The sequence below is a fragment of the Clarias gariepinus genome, chromosome 12, assembly GCF_024256425.1.
Source record: "Clarias gariepinus isolate MV-2021 ecotype Netherlands chromosome 12, CGAR_prim_01v2, whole genome shotgun sequence".
NCBI lineage: Eukaryota > Metazoa > Chordata > Actinopteri > Siluriformes > Clariidae > Clarias > Clarias gariepinus.
In genome coordinates this window covers 15,015,782-15,039,948 of record NC_071111.1, presented here as the reverse complement: position 1 = coordinate 15,039,948, position 24,167 = coordinate 15,015,782, and the positions used below count along the sequence as shown (strand labels likewise).

The 24,167-nt window shown below is 43.8% G+C and overlaps 30 non-coding genes across 30 annotated transcripts; 15 read left to right on the top strand and 15 right to left on the bottom strand.

Moving 5' to 3' along the window:
* Positions 1 to 287: 287 nt before the first annotated feature.
* trnaa-ugc (transfer RNA alanine (anticodon UGC)) lies at positions 288 to 359 on the bottom strand. The gene has a single exon. It is a non-coding gene; the product is annotated as a tRNA-Ala (tRNA).
* Positions 360 to 648: 289 nt separating this feature from the next.
* trnaa-cgc (transfer RNA alanine (anticodon CGC)) lies at positions 649 to 720 on the top strand. Its single transcript has one exon. It is a non-coding gene; the product is annotated as a tRNA-Ala (tRNA).
* A 1,131-nt stretch (positions 721 to 1,851) lies between these two features.
* Positions 1,852 to 1,923, bottom strand: trnaa-ugc (transfer RNA alanine (anticodon UGC)). Its single transcript has one exon. It is a non-coding gene; the product is annotated as a tRNA-Ala (tRNA).
* Positions 1,924 to 2,212: 289 nt separating this feature from the next.
* On the top strand, positions 2,213 to 2,284 carry trnaa-cgc (transfer RNA alanine (anticodon CGC)). The gene has a single exon. It is a non-coding gene; the product is annotated as a tRNA-Ala (tRNA).
* Positions 2,285 to 3,373: 1,089 nt separating this feature from the next.
* trnaa-ugc (transfer RNA alanine (anticodon UGC)) lies at positions 3,374 to 3,445 on the bottom strand. Its single transcript has one exon. It is a non-coding gene; the product is annotated as a tRNA-Ala (tRNA).
* Positions 3,446 to 3,735: 290 nt separating this feature from the next.
* trnaa-cgc (transfer RNA alanine (anticodon CGC)) lies at positions 3,736 to 3,807 on the top strand. Its single transcript has one exon. It is a non-coding gene; the product is annotated as a tRNA-Ala (tRNA).
* A 1,130-nt stretch (positions 3,808 to 4,937) lies between these two features.
* Positions 4,938 to 5,009, bottom strand: trnaa-ugc (transfer RNA alanine (anticodon UGC)). Its single transcript has one exon. It is a non-coding gene; the product is annotated as a tRNA-Ala (tRNA).
* Positions 5,010 to 5,299: 290 nt separating this feature from the next.
* Positions 5,300 to 5,371, top strand: trnaa-cgc (transfer RNA alanine (anticodon CGC)). Its single transcript has one exon. It is a non-coding gene; the product is annotated as a tRNA-Ala (tRNA).
* A 1,130-nt stretch (positions 5,372 to 6,501) lies between these two features.
* Positions 6,502 to 6,573, bottom strand: trnaa-ugc (transfer RNA alanine (anticodon UGC)). The gene has a single exon. It is a non-coding gene; the product is annotated as a tRNA-Ala (tRNA).
* A 290-nt stretch (positions 6,574 to 6,863) lies between these two features.
* trnaa-cgc (transfer RNA alanine (anticodon CGC)) lies at positions 6,864 to 6,935 on the top strand. Its single transcript has one exon. It is a non-coding gene; the product is annotated as a tRNA-Ala (tRNA).
* A 1,130-nt stretch (positions 6,936 to 8,065) lies between these two features.
* trnaa-ugc (transfer RNA alanine (anticodon UGC)) lies at positions 8,066 to 8,137 on the bottom strand. The gene has a single exon. It is a non-coding gene; the product is annotated as a tRNA-Ala (tRNA).
* Positions 8,138 to 8,427: 290 nt separating this feature from the next.
* Positions 8,428 to 8,499, top strand: trnaa-cgc (transfer RNA alanine (anticodon CGC)). Its single transcript has one exon. It is a non-coding gene; the product is annotated as a tRNA-Ala (tRNA).
* A 1,130-nt stretch (positions 8,500 to 9,629) lies between these two features.
* Positions 9,630 to 9,701, bottom strand: trnaa-ugc (transfer RNA alanine (anticodon UGC)). The gene has a single exon. It is a non-coding gene; the product is annotated as a tRNA-Ala (tRNA).
* Positions 9,702 to 9,991: 290 nt separating this feature from the next.
* On the top strand, positions 9,992 to 10,063 carry trnaa-cgc (transfer RNA alanine (anticodon CGC)). The gene has a single exon. It is a non-coding gene; the product is annotated as a tRNA-Ala (tRNA).
* Positions 10,064 to 10,778: 715 nt separating this feature from the next.
* trnaa-ugc (transfer RNA alanine (anticodon UGC)) lies at positions 10,779 to 10,850 on the bottom strand. The gene has a single exon. It is a non-coding gene; the product is annotated as a tRNA-Ala (tRNA).
* Positions 10,851 to 11,140: 290 nt separating this feature from the next.
* On the top strand, positions 11,141 to 11,212 carry trnaa-cgc (transfer RNA alanine (anticodon CGC)). Its single transcript has one exon. It is a non-coding gene; the product is annotated as a tRNA-Ala (tRNA).
* A 1,130-nt stretch (positions 11,213 to 12,342) lies between these two features.
* trnaa-ugc (transfer RNA alanine (anticodon UGC)) lies at positions 12,343 to 12,414 on the bottom strand. Its single transcript has one exon. It is a non-coding gene; the product is annotated as a tRNA-Ala (tRNA).
* A 290-nt stretch (positions 12,415 to 12,704) lies between these two features.
* On the top strand, positions 12,705 to 12,776 carry trnaa-cgc (transfer RNA alanine (anticodon CGC)). The gene has a single exon. It is a non-coding gene; the product is annotated as a tRNA-Ala (tRNA).
* Positions 12,777 to 13,906: 1,130 nt separating this feature from the next.
* On the bottom strand, positions 13,907 to 13,978 carry trnaa-ugc (transfer RNA alanine (anticodon UGC)). The gene has a single exon. It is a non-coding gene; the product is annotated as a tRNA-Ala (tRNA).
* Positions 13,979 to 14,269: 291 nt separating this feature from the next.
* trnaa-ugc (transfer RNA alanine (anticodon UGC)) lies at positions 14,270 to 14,341 on the top strand. Its single transcript has one exon. It is a non-coding gene; the product is annotated as a tRNA-Ala (tRNA).
* A 1,087-nt stretch (positions 14,342 to 15,428) lies between these two features.
* Positions 15,429 to 15,500, bottom strand: trnaa-ugc (transfer RNA alanine (anticodon UGC)). Its single transcript has one exon. It is a non-coding gene; the product is annotated as a tRNA-Ala (tRNA).
* Positions 15,501 to 15,789: 289 nt separating this feature from the next.
* Positions 15,790 to 15,861, top strand: trnaa-cgc (transfer RNA alanine (anticodon CGC)). The gene has a single exon. It is a non-coding gene; the product is annotated as a tRNA-Ala (tRNA).
* A 1,088-nt stretch (positions 15,862 to 16,949) lies between these two features.
* On the bottom strand, positions 16,950 to 17,021 carry trnaa-ugc (transfer RNA alanine (anticodon UGC)). Its single transcript has one exon. It is a non-coding gene; the product is annotated as a tRNA-Ala (tRNA).
* A 289-nt stretch (positions 17,022 to 17,310) lies between these two features.
* Positions 17,311 to 17,382, top strand: trnaa-ggc (transfer RNA alanine (anticodon GGC)). Its single transcript has one exon. It is a non-coding gene; the product is annotated as a tRNA-Ala (tRNA).
* A 2,782-nt stretch (positions 17,383 to 20,164) lies between these two features.
* Positions 20,165 to 20,236, bottom strand: trnaa-ugc (transfer RNA alanine (anticodon UGC)). The gene has a single exon. It is a non-coding gene; the product is annotated as a tRNA-Ala (tRNA).
* A 289-nt stretch (positions 20,237 to 20,525) lies between these two features.
* Positions 20,526 to 20,597, top strand: trnaa-cgc (transfer RNA alanine (anticodon CGC)). The gene has a single exon. It is a non-coding gene; the product is annotated as a tRNA-Ala (tRNA).
* A 1,088-nt stretch (positions 20,598 to 21,685) lies between these two features.
* Positions 21,686 to 21,757, bottom strand: trnaa-ugc (transfer RNA alanine (anticodon UGC)). Its single transcript has one exon. It is a non-coding gene; the product is annotated as a tRNA-Ala (tRNA).
* A 289-nt stretch (positions 21,758 to 22,046) lies between these two features.
* trnaa-cgc (transfer RNA alanine (anticodon CGC)) lies at positions 22,047 to 22,118 on the top strand. The gene has a single exon. It is a non-coding gene; the product is annotated as a tRNA-Ala (tRNA).
* Positions 22,119 to 23,206: 1,088 nt separating this feature from the next.
* Positions 23,207 to 23,278, bottom strand: trnaa-ugc (transfer RNA alanine (anticodon UGC)). The gene has a single exon. It is a non-coding gene; the product is annotated as a tRNA-Ala (tRNA).
* A 289-nt stretch (positions 23,279 to 23,567) lies between these two features.
* On the top strand, positions 23,568 to 23,639 carry trnaa-ugc (transfer RNA alanine (anticodon UGC)). The gene has a single exon. It is a non-coding gene; the product is annotated as a tRNA-Ala (tRNA).
* Positions 23,640 to 24,167: the final 528 nt, after the last annotated feature.

Genomic DNA, 24,167 nt, shown 5'->3' with positions numbered 1-24,167 from the left:
GCGATGACGTCATCGTTGGCCTAAACCACCCGATCAACCGTGGATAAAAATAGCAATGGAGGGATGTCTTTTGTTTAAGGAGGTCTGCTGTTAGGGATTTTTCCAATGAGCATTTGGATGTGGAAAAGCATCTGTAGGTTAGTTCTTTTGTTTGAACCTTTTTCCAGAGAAGTCAAGAGTCCGTCTGGAGATGCCAGTGTACTGATGTACAGTAGACATCTTCAAATGCACTATAGCGAGAACTATACAGAGTTTGATGTGCCATGAAACGCTCATAAAGAAGCATTTGGAGATGCCGGGGATTGAACCCGGGGCCTCATACATGCAAAGCATGCGCTCTACCACTGAGCTACATCCCCCAACGGCCACATTAGACTGTAGCACAGGGAAGTTGAATCGGCGAATCCTGGTGATGCCATCGTATCTCTACTATTGGTCACATGCCATTTTCGAGGGCCCTTGATGGTTGAGCTCCCTCTAGAGGTGAATCTTTAAATGACTTGTGTTTAAACAAGAACGAGTACCTGCATTATACAGATGCTTCTTTCCAAGACGCCACTATTGTCCTTCAGTGCCTGTTAGCACCTCTGAGAAAGGGTGACGTGTTTTCCGGAGACGATCGGGAACGTCGGGTGATCTTCACCCTGTGGGGATGTAGCTCAGTGGTAGAGCGCATGCTTCGCATGTATGAGGTCCCGGGTTCAATCCCCGGCATCTCCATGAAGCAGCACATTTTAAACAAAAGAAAGTAATGGCTAATGGGCAAATTACATCGAATTAATAAATCCCTGCAAAATTGTAATGCCTAACAGCCCCGTTTTCAGCATTCAGATTATTACTTTCCACATAAACCTCTTAAAAAATCTTTGATATTGTGTAATGTGAACTATATTCACTGTCCAGAACCTGTGATCATAACATACGGTATGCCTAGGCTCAACGTAATGAAAGCTACTTACACCCTCACACGCATTTACACCAAGGGTTATAACTCGACTTGAAATGATACATGGATACCAAGACCTGATTTCTTTGTGTTGCTTCAACCAGACAGTGGATTCAATGTGGCAACAGCCTCCACCAAAATTCACACACCTGAGCTTCAGCTAGCTATATTGCTTGCCACACAGCTATTAGATGAAAAGACAAGTTGGGGCAATCAGTAGGCTCAGGCTTGCGAAAAGGACTTGAGTATTCATCGTACAGCCCTTACTTGCTCTGTGATTTCCCCTTGAATATTTAAAGCCTTGGTGAAGTATATAGGGGAGTCTTCGATTTCTGTGATAATAGACGAGAGCACATACAACCGTAATGCACGGTTTTCATCATCCTTACGGAGAGAATGCACGGTGTATTTGTTAACTGCAAACTTGACCTATCACATAGAGAACTATACGGAGTGCAACGTGCAGTAAGGAGCCTATAAAGAAGCCTTTTGGAGATGCCGGAGATTGACTCCGGGGCCTTGTACATGCAAATCATGCATTCTCCCACTGAGCTACATCCCCACAGCGATTGAGCAGCATTACTTTGTAGAACAGGGAAGTCGAATTGGCAATTCCTAGCGATGACGTCATCGTTGGCCTAAACCACCCGATCAACCGTGGATGAAAATAGCAATGGAGGGATGTCTTTTGTTTAAGGAGGTCTGCTGTTAGGGATTTTTCCAATGAGCATTTGGATGTGGAAAAGCATCTGTAGGTTAGTTCTTTTGTTTGAACCTTTTTCCAGAGAAGTCAAGAGTCCGTCTGGAGATGCCAGTGTACTGATGTACAGTAGACATCTTCAAATGCACTATAGCGAGAACTATACAGAGTTTGATGTGCCATGAAACGCTCATAAAGAAGCATTTGGAGATGCCGGGGATTGAACCCGGGGCCTCATACATGCAAAGCATGCGCTCTACCACTGAGCTACATCCCCCAACGGCCACATTAGACTGTAGCACAGGGAAGTTGAATCGGCGAATCCTGGTGATGCCATCGTATCTCTACTATTGGTCACATGCCATTTTCGAGGGCCCTTGATGGTTGAGCTCCCTCTAGAGGTGAATCTTTAAATGACTTGTGTTTAAACAAGAACGAGTACCTGCATTATACAGATGCTTCTTTCCAAGACGCCACTATTGTCCTTCAGTGCCTGTTAGCACCTCTGAGAAAGGGTGACGTGTTTTCCGGAGACGATCGGGAACGTCGGGTGATCTTCACCCTGTGGGGATGTAGCTCAGTGGTAGAGCGCATGCTTCGCATGTATGAGGTCCCGGGTTCAATCCCCGGCATCTCCATGAAGCAGCACATTTTAAACAAAAGAAAGTAATGGCTAATGGGCAAATTACATCGAATTAATAAATCCCTGCAAAATTGTAATGCCTAACAGCCCCATTTTCAGCATTCAGATTATTACTTTCCACATAAACCTCTTAAAAAATCTTTGATATTGTGTAATGTGAACTATATTCACTGTCCAGAACCTGTGATCATAACATACGGTATGCCTAGGCTCAACGTAATGAAAGCTACTTACACCCTCACACGCATTTACACCAAGGGTTATAACTCGACTTGAAATGATACATGGATACCAAGACCTGATTTCTTTGTGTTGCTTCAACCAGACAGTGGATTCAATGTGGCAACAGCCTCCACCAAAATTCACACACCTGAGCTTCAGCTAGCTATATTGCTTGCCACACAGCTATTAGATGAAAAGACAAGTTGGGGCAATCAGTAGGCTCAGGCTTGCGAAAAGGACTTGAGTATTCATCGTACAGCCCTTACTTGCTCTGTGATTTCCCCTTGAATATTTAAAGCCTTGGTGAAGTATATAGGGGAGTCTTCGATTTCTGTTATAATAGACGAGAGCACATACAACCGCAATGCACGGTTTTCATCATCCTTACGGAGAGAATGCACGGTGTATTTGTTAAATGCAAACTTGACCTATCACATAGAGAACTATACGGAGTGCAAGTAAGGAGCCTATAAAGAAGCCTCTTGCAAATCATGCATTCTCCCACTGAGCTACATCCCCACAGCGATTGAGCAGCATTACTTTGTAGAACAGGGAAGTCGAATTGGCAATTCCTAGCGATGACGTCATCGTTGGCCTAAACCACCCGATCAACCGTGGATGAAAATAGCAAAGGAGGGATGTCTTTTGTTTAAGGAGGTCTGCTGTTAGGGATTTTTCCAATGAGCATTTGGATGTGGAAAAGCATCTGTAGGTTAGTTCTTTTGTTTGAACCTTTTTCCAGAGAAGTCAAGAGTCCGTCTGGAGATGCCAGTGTACGGATGTACAGTAGACATCTTCAAATGCACTATAGCGAGAACTATACAGAGTTTGATGTGCCATGAAACGCTCATAAAGAAGCATTTGGAGATGCCGGGGATTGAACCCGGGGCCTCATACATGCAAAGCATGCGCTCTACCACTGAGCTACATCCCCCAACGGCCACATTAGACTGTAGCACAGGGAAGTTGAATCGGCGAATCCTGGTGATGCCATCGTATCTCTACTATTGGTCACATGCCATTTTCGAGGGCCCTTGATGGTTGAGCTCCCTCTAGAGGTGAATCTTTAAATGACTTGTGTTTAAACAAGAACGAGTACCTGCATTATACAGATGCTTCTTTCCAAGACGCCACTATTGTCCTTCAGTGCCTGTTAGCACCTCTGAGAAAGGGTGGCGTGTTTTCCGGAGACGATCGGGAACGTCCGGTGATCTTCACCCTTGTGGGGATGTAGCTCAGTGGTAGAGCGCATGCTTCGCATGTATGAGGTCACGGGTTCAATCCCCGGCATCTCCATGAAGCAGCACATTTTAAACATAAGAAAGTAATGGCTAAAGGGGAAGTTACATCGAATTAATGAATCCCTGCAAAATTGTAATGCCTAACAGCCCCGTTTTCAGCATTCAGATTATTTCTTTCCACATAAACCTCTTAAAAATCTTTGATATTGTGTAATGTGAACTATATTCACTGTCCAGAACCTGTAATCATAACATACGGTATGCCTAGGCTCAACGTAATGAAAGCTACTTACACCCACACACGCATTCACACCAAGGGTTATAACTCGACTTGAAATGATACATGGATACCAAGACCTGATTTCTTTGTGTTGCTTCAACCAGACAGTGGATTCAATGTGGCAACAGCCTCCACCAAAATTCACACACCTGAGCTTCAGCTAGCTATATTGCTTGCCACACAGCTATTAGATGAAAAGACAAGTTGGGGCAATCAGTAGGCTCAGGCTTGCGAAAAGGACTTGAGTATTCATCGTACAGCCCTTACTTGCTCTGTGATTTCCCCTTGAATATTTAAAGCCTTGGTGAAGTATATAGGGGAGTCTTCGATTTCTGTGATAATAGACGAGAGCACATACAACCGTAATGCACGGTTTTCATCATCCTTACGGAGAGAATGCACGGTGTATTTGTTAACTGCAAACTTGACCTATCACATAGAGAACTATACGGAGTGCAACGTGCAGTAAGGAGCCTATAAAGAAGCCTTTTGGAGATGCCGGAGATTGACTCCGGGGCCTTGTACATGCAAATCATGCATTCTCCCACTGAGCTACATCCCCACAGCGATTGAGCAGCATTACTTTGTAGAACAGGGAAGTCGAATTGGCAATTCCTAGCGATGACGTCATCGTTGGCCTAAACCACCCGATCAACCGTGGATGAAAATAGCAAAGGAGGGATGTCTTTTGTTTAAGGAGGTCTGCTGTTAGGGATTTTTCCAATGAGCATTTGGATGTGGAAAAGCATCTGTAGGTTAGTTCTTTTGTTTGAACCTTTTTCCAGAGAAGTCAAGAGTCCGTCTGGAGATGCCAGTGTACGGATGTACAGTAGACATCTTCAAATGCACTATAGCGAGAACTATACAGAGTTTGATGTGCCATGAAACGCTCATAAAGAAGCATTTGGAGATGCCGGGGATTGAACCCGGGGCCTCATACATGCAAAGCATGCGCTCTACCACTGAGCTACATCCCCCAACGGCCACATTAGACTGTGGCACAGGGAAGTTGAATCGGCGAATCCTGGTGATGCCATCGTATCTCTACTATTGGTCACATGCCATTTTCGAGGGCCCTTGATGGTTGAGCTCCCTCTAGAGGTGAATCTTTAAATGACTTGTGTTTAAACAAGAACGAGTACCTGCATTATACAGATGCTTCTTTCCAAGACGCCACTATTGTCCTTCAGTGCCTGTTAGCACCTCTGAGAAAGGGTGGCGTGTTTTCCGGAGACGATCGGGAACGTCGGGTGATCTTCACCCTTGTGGGGATGTAGCTCAGTGGTAGAGCGCATGCTTCGCATGTATGAGGTCACGGGTTCAATCCCCGGCATCTCCATGAAGCAGCACATTTTAAACATAAGAAAGTAATGGCTAAAGGGGAAGTTACATCGAATTAATGAATCCCTGCAAAATTGTAATGCCTAACAGCCCCGTTTTCAGCATTCAGATTATTTCTTTCCACATAAACCTCTTAAAAATCTTTGATATTGTGTAATGTGAACTATATTCACTGTCCAGAACCTGTAATCATAACATACGGTATGCCTAGGCTCAACGTAATGAAAGCTACTTACACCCACACACGCATTCACACCAAGGGTTATAACTCGACTTGAAATGATACATGGATACCAAGACCTGATTTCTTTGTGTTGCTTCAACCAGACAGTGGATTCAATGTGGCAACAGCCTCCACCAAAATTCACACACCTGAGCTTCAGCTAGCTATATTGCTTGCCACACAGCTATTAGATGAAAAGACAAGTTGGGGCAATCAGTAGGCTCAGGCTTGCGAAAAGGACTTGAGTATTCATCGTACAGCCCTTACTTGCTCTGTGATTTCCCCTTGAATATTTAAAGCCTTGGTGAAGTATATAGGGGAGTCTTCGATTTCTGTGATAATAGACGAGAGCACATACAACCGTAATGCACGGTTTTCATCATCCTTACGGAGAGAATGCACGGTGTATTTGTTAACTGCAAACTTGACCTATCACATAGAGAACTATACGGAGTGCAACGTGCAGTAAGGAGCCTATAAAGAAGCCTTTTGGAGATGCCGGAGATTGACTCCGGGGCCTTGTACATGCAAATCATGCATTCTCCCACTGAGCTACATCCCCACAGCGATTGAGCAGCATTACTTTGTAGAACAGGGAAGTCGAATTGGCAATTCCTAGCGATGACGTCATCGTTGGCCTAAACCACCCGATCAACCGTGGATGAAAATATCAAAGGAGGGATGTCTTTTGTTTAAGGAGGTCTGCTGTTAGGGATTTTTCCAATGAGCATTTGGATGTGGAAAAGCATCTGTAGGTTAGTTCTTTTGTTTGAACCTTTTTCCAGAGAAGTCAAGAATCCGTCTGGAGATGCCAGTGTACGGATGTACAGTAGACATCTTCAAATGCACTATAGCGAGAACTATACAGAGTTTGATGTGCCATGAAACGCTCATAAAGAAGCATTTGGAGATGCCGGGGATTGAACCCGGGGCCTCATACATGCAAAGCATGCGCTCTACCACTGAGCTACATCCCCCAACGGCCACATTAGACTGTAGCACAGGGAAGTTGAATCGGCGAATCCTGGTGATGCCATCGTATCTCTACTATTGGTCACATGCCATTTTCGAGGGCCCTTGATGGTTGAGCTCCCTCTAGAGGTGAATCTTTAAATGACTTGTGTTTAAACAAGAACGAGTACCTGCATTATACAGATGCTTCTTTCCAAGACGCCACTATTGTCCTTCAGTGCCTGTTAGCACCTCTGAGAAAGGGTGGCGTGTTTTCCGGAGACGATCGGGAACGTCGGGTGATCTTCGCCCTTGCGGGGATGTAGCTCAGGGGTAAAGCGCATGCTTCGCATGTATGAGGTCATGGGTTCAATCCCCGGCATCTCCATGAAGCAGCACATTTTAAACATAAGAAAGTAATGGCTAAAGGGGAAGTTACATCGAATTAATGAATCCCTGCAAAATTGTAATGCCTAACAGCCCCGTTTTCAGCATTCAGATTATTTCTTTCCACATAAACCTCTTAAAAATCTTTAATATTGTGTAATGTGAACTATATTCACTGTCCAGAACCTGTAATCATAACATACGGTATGCCTAGGCTCAACGTAATGAAAGCTACTTACACCCACACACGCATTCACACCAAGGGTTATAACTCGACTTGAAATGATACATGGATACCAAGACCTGATTTCTTTGTGTTGCTTCAACCAGACAGTGGATTCAATGTGGCAACAGCCTCCACCAAAATTCACACACCTGAGCTTCAGCTAGCTATATTGCTTGCCACACAGCTATTAGATGAAAAGACAAGTTGGGGCAATCAGTAGGCTCAGGCTTGAGAAAAAAACTTGAGTATTCATCGTACAGCCCTTACTTGCTCTGTGACTTCCCCTTGAATATTTAAAGCCTTGGTGAAGTATATAGGGGAGTCTTCGATTTCTGTGATAATAGACGAGAGCACATACAACCGTAATGCACGGTTTTCATCATCCTTACGGAGAGAATGCACGGTGTATTTGTTAACTGCAAACTTGACCTATCACATAGAGAACTATACGGAGTGCAACGTGCAGTAAGGAGCCTATAAAGAAGCCTTTTGGAGATGCCGGAGATTGACTCCGGGGCCTTGTACATGCAAATCATGCATTCTCCCACTGAGCTACATCCCCACAGCGATTGAGCAGCATTACTTTGTAGAACAGGGAAGTCGAATTGGCAATTCCTAGCGATGACGTCATCGTTGGCCTAAACCACCCGATCAACCGTGGATGAAAATATCAAAGGAGGGATGTCTTTTGTTTAAGGAGGTCTGCTGTTAGGGATTTTTCCAATGAGCATTTGGATGTGGAAAAGCATCTGTAGGTTAGTTCTTTTGTTTGAACCTTTTTCCAGAGAAGTCAAGAATCCGTCTGGAGATGCCAGTGTACGGATGTACAGTAGACATCTTCAAATGCACTATAGCGAGAACTATACAGAGTTTGATGTGCCATGAAACGCTCATAAAGAAGCATTTGGAGATGCCGGGGATTGAACCCGGGGCCTCATACATGCAAAGCATGCGCTCTACCACTGAGCTACATCCCCCAACGGCCACATTAGACTGTAGCACAGGGAAGTTGAATCGGCGAATCCTGGTGATGCCATCGTATCTCTACTATTGGTCACATGCCATTTTCGAGGGCCCTTGATGGTTGAGCTCCCTCTAGAGGTGAATCTTTAAATGACTTGTGTTTAAACAAGAACGAGTACCTGCATTATACAGATGCTTCTTTCCAAGACGCCACTATTGTCCTTCAGTGCCTGTTAGCACCTCTGAGAAAGGGTGGCGTGTTTTCCGGAGACGATCGGGAACGTCGGGTGATCTTCGCCCTTGCGGGGATGTAGCTCAGGGGTAAAGCGCATGCTTCGCATGTATGAGGTCATGGGTTCAATCCCCGGCATCTCCATGAAGCAGCACATTTTAAACATAAGAAAGTAATGGCTAAAGGGGAAGTTACATCGAATTAATGAATCCCTGCAAAATTGTAATGCCTAACAGCCCCGTTTTCAGCATTCAGATTATTTCTTTCCACATAAACCTCTTAAAAATCTTTAATATTGTGTAATGTGAACTATATTCACTGTCCAGAACCTGTAATCATAACATACGGTATGCCTAGGCTCAACGTAATGAAAGCTACTTACACCCACACACGCATTCACACCAAGGGTTATAACTCGACTTGAAATGATACATGGATACCAAGACCTGATTTCTTTGTGTTGCTTCAACCAGACAGTGGATTCAATGTGGCAACAGCCTCCACCAAAATTCACACACCTGAGCTTCAGCTAGCTATATTGCTTGCCACACAGCTATTAGATGAAAAGACAAGTTGGGGCAATCAGTAGGCTCAGGCTTGAGAAAAAAACTTGAGTATTCATCGTACAGCCCTTACTTGCTCTGTGACTTCCCCTTGAATATTTAAAGCCTTGGTGAAGTATATAGGGGAGTCTTCGATTTCTGTGATAATAGACGAGAGCACATACAACCGTAATGCACGGTTTTCATCATCCTTACGGAGAGAATGCACGGTGTATTTGTTAACTGCAAACTTGACCTATCACATAGAGAACTATACGGAGTGCAACGTGCAGTAAGGAGCCTATAAAGAAGCCTTTTGGAGATGCCGGAGATTGACTCCGGGGCCTTGTACATGCAAATCATGCATTCTCCCACTGAGCTACATCCCCACAGCGATTGAGCAGCATTACTTTGTAGAACAGGGAAGTCGAATTGGCAATTCCTAGCGATGACGTCATCGTTGGCCTAAACCACCCGATCAACCGTGGATGAAAATAGCAAAGGAGGGATGTCTTTTGTTTAAGGAGGTCTGCTGTTAGGGATTTTTCCAATGAGCATTTGGATGTGGAAAAGCATCTGTAGGTTAGTTCTTTTGTTTGAACCTTTTTCCAGAGAAGTCAAGAGTCCGTCTGGAGATGCCAGTGTACGGATGTACAGTAGACATCTTCAAATGCACTATAGCGAGAACTATACAGAGTTTGATGTGCCATGAAACGCTCATAAAGAAGCATTTGGAGATGCCGGGGATTGAACCCGGGGCCTCATACATGCAAAGCATGCGCTCTACCACTGAGCTACATCCCCCAACGGCCACATTAGGCTGTAGCACAGGGAAGTTGAATCGGCGAATCCTGGTGATGCCATCGTATCTCTACTATTGGTCACATGCCATTTTCGAGGGCCCTTGATGGTTGAGCTCCCTCTAGAGGTGAATCTTTAAATGACTTGTGTTTAAACAAGAACGAGTACCTGCATTATACAGATGCTTCTTTCCAAGACGCCACTATTGTCCTTCAGTGCCTGTTAGCACCTCTGAGAAAGGGTGGCGTGTTTTCCGGAGACGATCGGGAACGTCGGGTGATCTTCACCCTTGTGGGGATGTAGCTCAGTGGTAGAGCGCATGCTTCGCATGTATGAGGTCACGGGTTCAATCCCCGGCATCTCCATGAAGCAGCACATTTTAAACATAAGAAAGTAATGGCTAAAGGGGAAGTTACATCGAATTAATGAATCCCTGCAAAATTGTAATGCCTAACAGCCCCGTTTTCAGCATTCAGATTATTTCTTTCCACATAAACCTCTTAAAAATCTTTGATATTGTGTAATGTGAACTATATTCACTGTCCAGAACCTGTAATCATAACATACGGTATGCCTAGGCTCAACGTAATGAAAGCTACTTACACCCACACACGCATTCACACCAAGGGTTATAACTCGACTTGAAATGATACATGGATACCAAGACCTGATTTCTTTGTGTTGCTTCAACCAGACAGTGGATTCAATGTGGCAACAGCCTCCACCAAAATTCACACACCTGAGCTTCAGCTAGCTATATTGCTTGCCACACAGCTATTAGATGAAAAGACAAGTTGGGGCAATCAGTAGGCTCAGGCTTGCGAAAAGGACTTGAGTATTCATCGTACAGCCCTTACTTGCTCTGTGATTTCCCCTTAAATATTTAAAGCCTTGGTGAAGTATATAGGGGAGTCTTCGATTTCTGTGATAATAGACGAGAGCACATACAACCGTAATGCACGGTTTTCATCATCCTTACGGAGCGAATGCACGGTGTATTTGTTAACTGCAAACTTGACCTATCACATAGAGAACTATACGGAGTGCAACGTGCAGTAAGGAGCCTATAAAGAAGCCTTTTGGAGATGCCGGAGATTGACTCCGGGGCCTCATACATGCAAAGCATGCGCTCTACCACTGAGCTACATCCCCCAACGGCCACATTAGACTGTAGCACAGGGAAGTTGAATCGGCGAATCCTGGTGATGCCATCGTATCTCTACTATTGGTCACATGCCATTTTCGAGGGCCCTTGATGGTTGAGCTCCCTCTAGAGGTGAATCTTTAAATGACTTGTGTTTAAACAAGAACGAGTACCTGCATTATACAGATGCTTCTTTCCAAGACGCCACTATTGTCCTTCAGTGCCTGTTAGCACCTCTGAGAAAGGGTGGCGTGTTTTCCGGAGACGATCGGGAACGTCGGGTGATCTTCACCCTTGTGGGGATGTAGCTCAGTGGTAGAGCGCATGCTTCGCATGTATGAGGTCATGGGTTCAATCCCCGGCATCTCCATGAAGCAGCACATTTTAAACATAAGAAAGTAATGGCTAAAGGGGAAGTTACATCGAATTAATGAATCCCTGCAAAATTGTAATGCCTAACAGCCCCGTTTTCAGCATTCAGATTATTTCTTTCCACATAAACCTCTTAAAAATCTTTCATATTGTGTAATGTGAACTATATTCACTGTCCAGAACCTGTAATCATAACATACGGTATGCCTAGACTCAACGTAATGAAAGCTACTTACACCCACACACGCATTCACACCAAGGGTTATAACTCGACTTGAAATGATACATGGATACCAAGACCTGATTTCTTTGTGTTGCTTCAACCAGACAGTGGATTCAATGTGGCAACAGCCTCCACCAAAATTCACACACCTGAGCTTCAGCTAGCTATATTGCTTGCCACACAGCTATTAGATGAAAAGACAAGTTGGGGCAATCAGTAGGCTCAGGCTTGCGAAAAGGACTTGAGTATTCATCGTACAGCCCTTACTTGCTCTGTGATTTCCCCTTGAATATTTAAAGCCTTGGTGAAGTATATAGGGGAGTCTTCGATTTCTGTGATAATAGACGAGAGCACATACAACCGTAATGCACGGTTTTCATCATCCTTACGGAGAGAATGCACGGTGTATTTGTTAACTGCAAACTTGACCTATCACATAGAGAACTATACGGAGTGCAACGTGCAGTAAGGACCCAATAAAGAAGCCTTTTGGAGATGCCGGAGATTGACTCCGGGGCCTTGTACATGCAAATCATGCATTCTCCCACTGAGCTACATCCCCACAGCGATTGAGCAGCATTACTTTGTAGAACAGGGAAGTCGAATTGGCAATTCCTAGCGATGACGTCATCGTTGGCCTAAACCACCCGATCAACCGTGGATGAAAATAGCAAAGGAGGGATGTCTTTTGTTTAAGGAGGTCTGCTGTTAGGGATTTTTCCAATGAGCATTTGGATGTGGAAAAGCATCTGTAGGTTAGTTCTTTTGTTTGAACCTTTTTCCAGAGAAGTCAAGAGTCCGTCTGGAGATGCCAGTGTACGGATGTACAGTAGACATCTTCAAATGCACTATAGAGAGAACTATACAGAGTTTGATGTGCCATGAAACGCTCATAAAGAAGCATTTGGAGATGCCGGGGATTGAACCCGGGGCCTCATACATGCAAAGCATGCGCTCTACCACTGAGCTACATCCCCCAACGGCCACATTAGACTGTAGCACAGGGAAGTTGAATCGGCGAATCCTGGTGATGCCATCGTATCTCTACTATTGGTCACATGCCATTTTCGAGGGCCCTTGATGGTTGAGCTCCCTCTAGAGGTGAATCTTTAAATGACTTGTGTTTAAACAAGAACGAGTACCTGCATTATACAGATGCTTCTTTCCAAGACGCCACTATTGTCCTTCAGTGCCTGTTAGCACCTCTGAGAAAGGGTGGCGTGTTTTCCGGAGACGATCGGGAACGTCGGGTGCTCTTCACCCTTGTGGGGATGTAGCTCAGTGGTAGAGCGCATGCTTCGCATGTATGAGGTCATGGGTTCAATCCCCGGCATCTCCATGAAGCAGCACATTTTAAACATAAGAAAGTAATGGCTAAAGGGGAAGTTACATCGAATTAATGAATCCCTGCAAAATTGTAATGCCTAACAGCCCCGTTTTCAGCATTCAGATTATTTCTTTCCACATAAACCTCTTAAAAATCTTTGATATTGTGTAATGTGAACTATATTCACTGTCCAGAACCTGTAATCATAACATACGGTATGCCTAGGCTCAACGTAATGAAAGCTACTTACACCCACACACGCATTCACACCAAGGGTTATAACTCGACTTGAAATGATACATGGATACCAAGACCTGATTTCTTTGTGTTGCTTCAACCAGACAGTGGATTCAATGTGGCAACAGCCTCCACCAAAATTCACACACCTGAGCTTCAGCTAGCTATATTGCTTGCCACACAGCTATTAGATGAAAAGACAAGTTGGGGCAATCAGTAGGCTCAGGCTTGCGAAAAGGACTTGAGTATTCATCGTACAGCCCTTACTTGCTCTGTGATTTCCCCTTGAATATTTAAAGCCTTGGTGAAGTATATAGGGGAGTCTTCGATTTCTGTGATAATAGACGAGAGCACATACAACCGTAATGCACGGTTTTCATCATCCTTACGGAGAGAATGCACGGTGTATTTGTTAACTGCAAACTTGACCTATCACATAGAGAACTATACGGAGTGCAACGTGCAGTAAGGAGCCTATAAAGAAGCCTTTTGGAGATGCCGGAGATTGACTCCGGGGCCTTGTACATGCAAATCATGCATTCTCCCACTGAGCTACATCCCCACAGCGATTGAGCAGCATTACTTTGTAGAACAGGGAAGTCGAATTGGCAATTCCTAGCGATGACGTCATCGTTGGCCTAAACCACCTGATCAACCGTGGATGAAAATAGCAAAGGAGGGATGTCTTTTGTTTAAAGAGGTCTGCTGTTAGGGATTTTTCCAATGAGCATTTGGATGTGGAAAAGCATCTGTAGGTTAGTTCTTTTGTTTGAACCTTTTTCCAGAGAAGTCAAGAGTCCGTCTGGAGATGCCAGTGTACGGATGTACAGTAGACATCTTCAAATGCACTATAGAGAGAACTATACAGAGTTTGATGTGCCATGAAACGCTCATAAAGAAGCATTTGGAGATGCCGGGGATTGAACCCGGGGCCTCATACATGCAAAGCATGCGCTCTACCACTGAGCTACATCCCCCAACGGCCACATTAGACTGTAGCACAGGGAAGTTGAATCGGCGAATCCTGGTGATGCCATCGTATCTCTACTATTGGTCACATGCCATTTTCGAGGGCCCTTGATGGTTGAGCTCCCTCTAAAGGTGAATCTTTAAATGACTTGTGTTTAAACAAGAACGAGTACCTGCATTATACAGATGCTTCTTTCCAAGACGCCACTATTGTCCTTCAGTGCCTGTTAGCACCTCTGAGAAAGGGTGGCGTGTTTTCCTGGAGACGATCGGGAACGTCGGGTGATCTTCACCCTTGTGGGGATGTAGCTCAGTGGTAGAGCGCATGCTTTGCAGGTATGAGGTCCCGGGTTCAATCCCCGGCATCTCCATGAAGCAGCACATTTTAAACATAAGAAAGTAATGGCTAAAGGGGAAGTTACATCGAATTAATAAATCCCTGCAAAATTGTAATGCCTAACAGCCCCGTTTTCAGCATTCAGATTATTTCTTTCCACATAAACCTCTTAAAAATCTTTGATATTGTGTAATGTGAACTATATTCACTGTCCAGAACCTGTGATCATAACATACGGTATGCCTAGGCTCAACGTAATGAAAGCTACTTACACCCACACACGCATTCACACCAAGGGTTATAACTCGACTTGAAATGATACATGGATACCAAGACCTGATTTCTTTGTGTTGCTTCAACCAGACAGTGGATTCAATGTGGCAACAGCCTCCACCAAAATTCACACACCTGAGCTTCAGCTAGCTATATTGCTTGCCACACAGCTATTGGATGAAAAGACAAGTTGGGGCAATCAGTAGGCTCAGGCTTGCGAAAAGGACTTGAGTATTCATCGTACAGCCCTTACTTGCTCTGTGATTTCCCCTTGAATATTTAAAGCCTTGGTGAAGTATATAGGGGAGTCTTCGATTTCTGTGATAATAGACGAGAGCACATACAACCGCAATGCACGGTTTTCATCATCCTTACGGAGAGAATGCACGGTGTATTTGTTAACTGCAAACTTGACCTATCACATAGAGAACTATACGGAGTGCAGTAAGGAGCCTATAAAGAAGCCTCTTGCAAATCATGCATTCTCCCACTGAGCTACATCCCCACAGCGATTGAGCAGCATTACTTTGTAGAACAGGGAAGTCGAATTGGCAATTCCTAGCGATGACGTCATCGTTGGCCTAAACCACCTGATCAACCGTGGATGAAAATAGCAAAGGAGGGATTTCTTTTGTTTAAGGAGGTCTGCTGTTTGGGATTTTTCCAATGAGCATTTGGATGTGGAAAAGCATCTGTAGGTTAGTTCTTTTGTTTGAACCTTTTTCCAGAGAAGTCAAGAGTCCGTCTGGAGATGCCAGTGTACGGATGTACAGTAGACATCTTCAAATGCACTATAGAGAGAACTATACAGAGTTTGATGTGCCATAAAACGCTCATAAAGAAGCGTTTGGAGATGGCGGGGATTGAACCCGGGGCCTCATACATGCAAAGCATGCGCTCTACCACTGAGCTACATCCCCCAACGGCCACGTTAGACTGTAGCACAGGGAAGTTGAATCGGCGAATCCTGGTGATGCCATCGTATCTCTACTATTGGTCACATGCCATTTTCGAGGGCCCTTGATGGTTGAGCTCCCTCTAGAGGTGAATCTTTAAATGACTTGTGTTTAAACAAGAACGAGTACCTGCATTATACAGATGCTTCTTTCCAAGACGCCACTATTGTCCTTCAGTGCCTGTTAGCACCTCTGAGAAAGGGTGGCGTGTTTTCCGGAGACGATCGGGAACGTCGGGTGATCTTCACCCTGTGGGGATGTAGCTCAGTGGTAGAGCGCATGCTTCGCATGTATGAGGTCCCGGGTTCAATCCCCGGCATCTCCATGAAGCAGCACATTTTAAACAAAAGAAAGTAATGGCTAATGGGGAAATTACATCGAATTACTAAATCCCCGCAAAATTGTAATGCCTAACAGCCCCGTTTTCAGCATTCAGATTATTACTTTCCACATAAACCTCTTAAAAAATCTTTGATATTGTGTAATGTGAACTATATTCACTGTCCAGAACCTGTGATCATAACATACGGTATGCCTAGGCTCAACGTAATGAAAGCTACTTACACCCTCACACGCATTTACACCAAGGGTTATAACTCGACTTGAAATGATACATGGATACCAAGACCTGATTTCTTTGTGTTGCTTCAACCAGACAGTGGATTCAATGTGGCAACAGCCTCCACCAAAATTCACACACCTGAGCTTCAGCTAGCTATATTGCTTGCCACACAGCTATTGGATGAAAAGACAAGTTGGGGCAATCAGTAGGCTCAGGCTTGCGAAAAGGACTTGAGTATTCATCGTACAGCCCTTACTTGCTCTGTGATTTCCCCTTGAATATTTAAAGCCTTGGTGAAGTATATAGGGGAGTCTTCGATTTCTGTGATAATAGACGAGAGCACATACAACCGCAATGCACGGTTTTCATCATCCTTACGGAGAGAATGCACGGTGTATTTGTTAACTGCAAACTTGACCTATCACATAGAGAAATATACGGAGTGCAGTAAGGAGCCTATAAAGAAGCCTCTTGCAAATCATGCATTCTCCCACTGAGCTACATCCCCACAGCGATTGAGCAGCATTACTTTGTAGAACAGGGAAGTCGAATTGGCAATTCCTAGCGATGACGTCATCGTTGGCCTAAACCACCCGATCAACCGTGGATGAAAATAGCAAAGGAGGGATTTCTTTTGTTTAAGGAGGTCTGCTGTTTGGGATTTTTCCAATGAGCATTTGGAAGGGGAAAAGCATTTGTAGGTTAGTTCTTTTGTTTGAACCTTTTTCCAGAGAAGTCAAGAGTCCGTCTGGAGATGCCAGTGTACGGATGTACAGTAGACATCTTCAAATGCACTATAGAGAGAACTATACAGAGTTTGATGTGCCATGAAACGCTCATAAAGAAGCGTTTGGAGATGCCGGGGATTGAACCCGGGGCCTCATACATGCAAAGCATGCGCTCTACCACTGAGCTACATCCCCCAACTGCCACATTAGACTGTAGCACAGGGAAGTTGAATCGGCGAATCCTGGTGATGCCATCGTATCTCTACTATTGGTCACATGCCATTTTCGAGGGCCCTTGACGGTTGAGCTCCCTCTAGAGGTGAATCTTTAAATGACTTGTGTTTTAACAAGAACGAGTACCTGCATTATACAGATGCTTCTTTCCAAGACGCCACTATTGTCCTTCAGTGCCTGTTAGCACCTCTGAGAAAGGGTGACATGTTTTCCGGAGACGATCGGGAACGTCGGGCGCTCATCACCCTGTGGGGATGTAGCTCAGTGGTAGAGCGCATGCTTGGCATGTATGAGGTCCCGGGTTCAATCCCCGGCATCTCCATGAAGCAGCACATTTTAAACAAAAGAAAGTAATGGCTAATGGGGAAGTTACATCGAATTACTAAATCCCCGCAAAATTGTAATGCCTAACAGCCCCGTTTTCAGCATTCAGATTATTACTTTCCACATAAACCTCTTAAAAAATCTTTGATATTGTGTAATGTGAACTATATTCACTGTCCAGAACCTGTGATCATAACATACGGTATGCCTAGGCTCAACGTAATGAAAGCTACTTACACCCTCACACGCATTTACACCAAGGGTTATAACTCGACTTGAAATGATACATGGATACTGTGGGAGAAAATTCTTCCACCTGTTGATGTTGCTGTTAGATTAAAATATCAATCAGTTAACAAATCATTAACAAAGAGAATTAAAGAAGAATTAAAGAACATTACGCCACGCAGAGCTGGATGAAGTAAGTCAGGCTTTTATTGCAGCAATAAGAACCCAGATGAGCCAGCCTAGCCATGCCTTGGATCAGAACCAAAGCAGTGCCAAGTCCAGACTGAATTCACAGTCAAAATCATGCTCCTTTTATACAGTTTCTAAGAGGGGGATCTCCAGTCTCCTCCCCTGTACCTTCACCTCGTTTGACCACAGCAAAATTATAATCCATTATAATTCAGTTTTTATCAATTAATTTTTCCATTAAAATTACATTTCTCTTAACTTGTACCATTATGTCATACACCTCGCTATCTGACTCCTCTCCATGCTTATAACTCTTTCTCTTTATATTTACACCTCGTTATTTGACTTCTTCCTGCGCTTATCTGACTCTTACTATGCTCAAAACTTCTTTCCATTATAATACATCTTCTTTAATAATTATTTTCTATTATCTTTACACTTTTCATATCTTTTTTATAAAAATATAGGGGTGCCGCTTGTTTTCAAGGCTTTTTCCTTGTTTTTCTTTTGTATGTTCTTCATTTTTCAAGAGACCAGCCATGGGTAAGCATCTACTTTACACTATTTTACTTATTTGCCTTATTTTACCCCATTCAATGTTTTTATGCATTTTATTCTATTTTATAGCCAACTGCGACTTCTCCATTGATTACTTCATCCCTTTGGATGATTTGGACAGCCAGGGCAGTTCAGACCGTGTTCCTTCTGAGGAATTTTATTTCTATTGATGCTTTTACCCTGGCCCCTTATGTTTTGTATTTTACGTTGGGCTTTTATAATTTGTATTTTATATTATTACCATGTAGATATGCCTTTTTACTCTTTGTCTACTCTTATTAAAATATTTTATTCACAAGACTAGCTCTGTGTCTCTGATTTTTCCTATTTCTTATCTGACCGTTCAGTCTGCCCACATGGCCATCTTCACACACACACACTGTCTCACAGGGAGATCCCCTGATTCTTTCAAGTTTAGTTTCAGTGTATAGTTTATTACATAGTTTCTCGTACATCTCGTTAGCCCCTCTTTTAATCTGGTTTCTAGTGCCTTGTGCTTATTTGGTGTCTGTCACCTGATTATTTCTTCTGTCCTTGGGTTTTAGTTGGTTTTTTCAGGATTTTATCCTCCCTGCTTTGCCCTTGGTTTTTTCTATCAGTTGGTTGTTCCTGGTTTATTCTACAGTTCTCAAGAGACAGACCATGTATGAGCATCTCTTTATTTGGTAGATGCACATACTAGTTTATTTTTGTGTCTACTTTTATTAAACTCAGTATTCCTAAAAGTAATCGTGTATCTTTTAGATATTTGTCTATATTTTTACTTAGACATGTATACGTGTATCCAACACTTGTTTCAATCCTTCATTAGGCCAAGTCCGACACCTGGCACCTTATCTTGTCTTATCTGGGTCACTCTAACCATTCCCTTACTGCTATGTTTTACGACCTGTCTGCTTTTCTCACTTAACCTCTATATTATTTCACTAAGATTAATATTATGTTGATTAATATTATCATATTGTTACATTGCTGCATACACAAATATATTTAATTAAAATATGCTTACAATACCAAGACCTGATTTCTTTGTGTTGCTTCAACCAGACAGTGGATTCAATGTGGCAACAGCCTCCACCAAAATTCACACACCTGAGCTTCAGCTAGCTATATTGCTTGCCACACAGCTATTGGATGAAAAGACAAGTTGGGGCAATCAGTAGGCTCAGGCTTGCGAAAAGGACTTGAGTATTCATCGTACAGCCCTTACTTGCTCTGTGATTTCCCCTTGAATATTTAAAGCCTTGGTGAAGTATATAGGGGAGTCTTCGATTTCTGTGATAATAGACGAGAGCACATACAACCGCAATGCATGGTTTTCATCATCCTTACGGAGAGAATGCACGGTGTATTTGTTAACTGCAAACTTGACCTATCACGTAGAGAACTATACGGAGTGCAGTAAGGAGCCTATAAAGAAGCCTCTTGCAAATCATGCATTCTCCCACTGAGCTACATCCCCACAGCGATTGAGCAGCATTACTTTGTAGAACAGGGAAGTCGAATTGGCAATTCCTAGCGATGACGTCATCGTTGGCCTAAACCACCCGATCAACCGTGGATGAAAATAGCAAAGGAGGGATTTCTTTTGTTTAAGGAGGTCTGCTGTTAGGGATTTTTCCAATGAGCATTTGGAAGGGGAAAAGCATTTGTAGGTTAGTTCTTTTGTTTGAACCTTTTTCCAGAGAAGTCAAGAGTCCGTCTGGAGATGCCAGTGTACGGATGTACAGTAGACATCTTCAAATGCACTATAGAGAGAACTATACAGAGTTTGATGTGCCATGAAACGCTCATAAAGAAGCGTTTGGAGATGCCGGGGATTGAACCCGGGGCCTCAAACATGCAAAGCATGCGCTCCACCACTGAGCTACATCCCCCACTGGCCACATGAGACTGTAGCACAGGGAAGTTTAATCGGCGAATCCTGGTGATGCCATCGTATCTCTACTATTGGTCACATGCCATTTTCGAGGGCCCTTGATGGTTGAGCTCCCTCTAGAGGTGAATCTTTAAATGACTTGTGTTTAAACAAGAACGAGTACCTGCATTATACAGATGCTTCTTTCCAAGACGCCACTATTGTCCTTCAGTGCCTGTTAGCACCTCTGAGAAAGGGTGACGTGTTTTCCGGAGACGATCGGGAACGTCGGGTGATCTTCACCCTGTGGGGATGTAGCTCAGTGGTAGAGCGCATGCTTCGCATGTATGAGGTCCCGGGTTCAATCCCCGGCATCTCCATGAAGCAGCACATTTTAAACAAAAGAAAGTAATGGCTAATGGGGAAGTTACATCGAATTACTAAATCCCTGCAAAATTGTAATGCCTAACAGCCCCGTTTTCAGCATTCAGATTATTACTTTCCACATAAACCTCTTAAAAAATCTTTGATATTGTGTAATGTGAACTATATTCACTGTCCAGAACCTGTGATCATAACATACGGTATGCCTAGGCTCAACGTAATGAAAGCTACTTACACCCTCACACGCATTTACACCAAGGGTTATAACTCGACTTGAAATGATACATGGATACCAAGACCTGATTTCTTTGTGTTGCTTCAACCAGACAGTGGATTCAATGTGGCAACAGCCTCCACCAAAATTCACACACCTGAGCTTCAGCTAGCTATATTGCTTGCCACACAGCTATTGGATGAAAAGACAAGTTGGGGCAATCAGTAGGCTCAGGCTTGCGAAAAGGACTTGAGTATTCATCGTACAGCCCTTACTTGCTCTGTGATTTCCCCTTGAATATTTAAAGCCTTGGTGAAGTATATAGGGGAGTCTTCGATTTCTGTGATAATAGACGAGAGCACATACAACCGCAATGCATGGTTTTCATCATCCTTACGGAGAGAATGCACGGTGTATTTGTTAACTGCAAACTTGACCTATCACGTAGAGAACTATACGGAGTGCAGTAAGGAGCCTATAAAGAAGCCTCTTGCAAATCATGCATTCTCCCACTGAGCTACATCCCCACAGCGATTGAGCAGCATTACTTTGTAGAACAGGGAAGTCGAATTGGCAATTCCTAGCGATGACGTCATCGTTGGCCTAAACCACCCGATCAACCGTGGATGAAAATAGCAAAGGAGGGATTTCTTTTGTTTAAGGAGGTCTGCTGTTAGGGATTTTTCCAATGAGCATTTGGAAGGGGAAAAGCATTTGTAGGTTAGTTCTTTTGTTTGAACCTTTTTCCAGAGAAGTCAAGAGTCCGTCTGGAGATGCCAGTGTACGGATGTACAGTAGACATCTTCAAATGCACTATAGAGAGAACTATACAGAGTTTGATGTGCCATGAAACGCTCATAAAGAAGCGTTTGGAGATGCCGGGGATTGAACCCGGGGCCTCATACATGCAAAGCATGCGCTCCACCACTGAGCTACATCCCCCACTGGCCACATGAGACTGTAGCACAGGGAAGTTTAATCGGCGAATCCTGGTGATGCCATCGTATCTCTACTATTGGTCACATGCCATTTTCGAGGGCCCTTGATGGTTGAGCTCCCTCTAGAGGTGAATCTTTAAATGACTTGTGTTTAAACAAGAACGAGTACCTGCATTATACAGATGCTTCTTTCCAAGACGCCACTATTGTCCTTCAGTGCCTGTTAGCACCTCTGAGAAAGGGTGACGTGTTTTCCGGAGACGATCGGGAACGTCGGGTGATCTTCACCCTGTGGGGATGTAGCTCAGTGGTAGAGCGCATGCTTCGCATGTATGAGGTCCCGGGTTCAATCCCCGGCATCTCCATGAAGCAGCACATTTTAAACAAAAGAAAGTAATGGCTAATGGGGAAGTTACATCGAATTACTAAATCCCTGCAAAATTGTAATGCCTAACAGCCCCGTTTTCAGCATTCAGATTATTACTTTCCACATAAACCTCTTAAAAAATCTTTGATATTGTGTAATGTGAACTATATTCACTGTCCAGAACCTGTGATCATAACATACGGTATGCCTAGGCTCAACGTAATGAAAGCTACTTACACCCTCACACGCATTTACACCAAGGGTTATAACTCGACTTGAAATGATACATGGATACCAAGACCTGATTTCTTTGTGTTGCTTCAACCAGACAGTGGATTCAATGTGGCAACAGCCTCCACCAAAATTCACACACCTGAGCTTCAGCTAGCTATATTGCTTGCCACACAGCTATTGGATGAAAAGACAAGTTGGGGCAATCAGTAGGCTCAGGCTTGCGAAAAGGACTTGAGTATTCATCGTACAGCCCTTACTTGCTCTGTGATTTCCCCTTGAATATTTAAAGCCTTGGTGAAGTATATAGGGGAGTCTTCGATTTCTGTGATAATAGACGAGAGCACATACAACCGCAATGCATGGTTTTCATCATCCTTACGGAGAGAATGCACGGTGTATTTGTTAACTGCAAACTTGACCTATCACGTAGAGAACTATACGGAGTGCAGTAAGGAGCCTATAAAGAAGCCTCTTGCAAATCATGCATTCTCCCACTGAGCTACATCCCCACAGCGATTGAGCAGCATTACTTTGTAGAACAGGGAAGTCGAATTGGCAATTCCTAGCGATGACGTCATCGTTGGCCTAAACCACCCGATCAACCGTGGATGAAAATAGCAAAGGAGGGATTTCTTTTGTTTAAGGAGGTCTGCTGTTAGGGATTTTTCCAATGAGCATTTGGAAGGGGAAAAGCATTTGTAGGTTAGTTCTTTTGTTTGAACCTTTTTCCAGAGAAGTCAAGAGTCCGTCTGGAGATGCCAGTGTACGGATGTACAGTAGACATCTTCAAATGCACTATAGAGAGAACTATACAGAGTTTGATGTGCCATGAAACGCTCATAAAGAAGCGTTTGGAGATGCCGGGGATTGAACCCGGGGCCTCATACATGCAAAGCATGCGCTCTACCACTGAGCTACATCCCCCACTGGCCACATTAGACTGTAGCACAGGGAAGTTGAATCGGCGAATCCTGGTGATGCCATCGTATCTCTACTATTGGTCACATGCCATTTTCGAGGGCCCTTGATGGTTGAGCTCCCTCTAGAGGTGAATCTTTAAATGACTTGTGTTTAAACAAGAACGAGTACCTGCATTATACAGATGCTTCTTTCCAAGACGCCACTATTGTCCTTCAGTGCCTGTTAGCACCTCTGAGAAAGGGTGACGTGTTTTCCGGAGACGATCGGGAATGTCGGGTGATCTTCACCCTGTGGGGATGTAGCTCAGTGGTAGAGCCCATGCTTTGCATGTATGAGGTCCCGGGTTCAATCCCCGGCATCTCCATGAAGCAGCACATTTTAAACAAAAGAAAGTAATGGCTAATGGGGAAGTTACATCGTATTACTAAATCCCCGCAAAATTGTAATGCCTAACAGCCCCGTTTTCAGCATTCAGATTATTACTTTCCACATAAACCTCTTAAAAAATCTTTGATATTGTGTAATGTGAACTATATTCACTGTCCAGAACCTGTGATCATAACATACGGTATGCCTAGGCTCAACGTAATGAAAGCTACTTACACCCTCACACGCATTTACACCAAGGGTTATAACTCGACTTGAAATGATACATGGATACCAAGACCTGATTTCTTTGTGTTGCTTCAACCAGACAGTGGATTCAATGTGGCAACAGCCTCCACCAAAATTCACACACCTGAGCTTCAGCTAGCTATATTGCTTGCCACACAGCTATTGGATGAAAAGACAAGTTGGGGCAATCAGTAGGCTCAGGCTTGCGAAAAGGACTTGAGTATTCATCGTACAGCCCTTACTTGCTCTGTGATTTCCCCTTGAATATTTAAAGCCT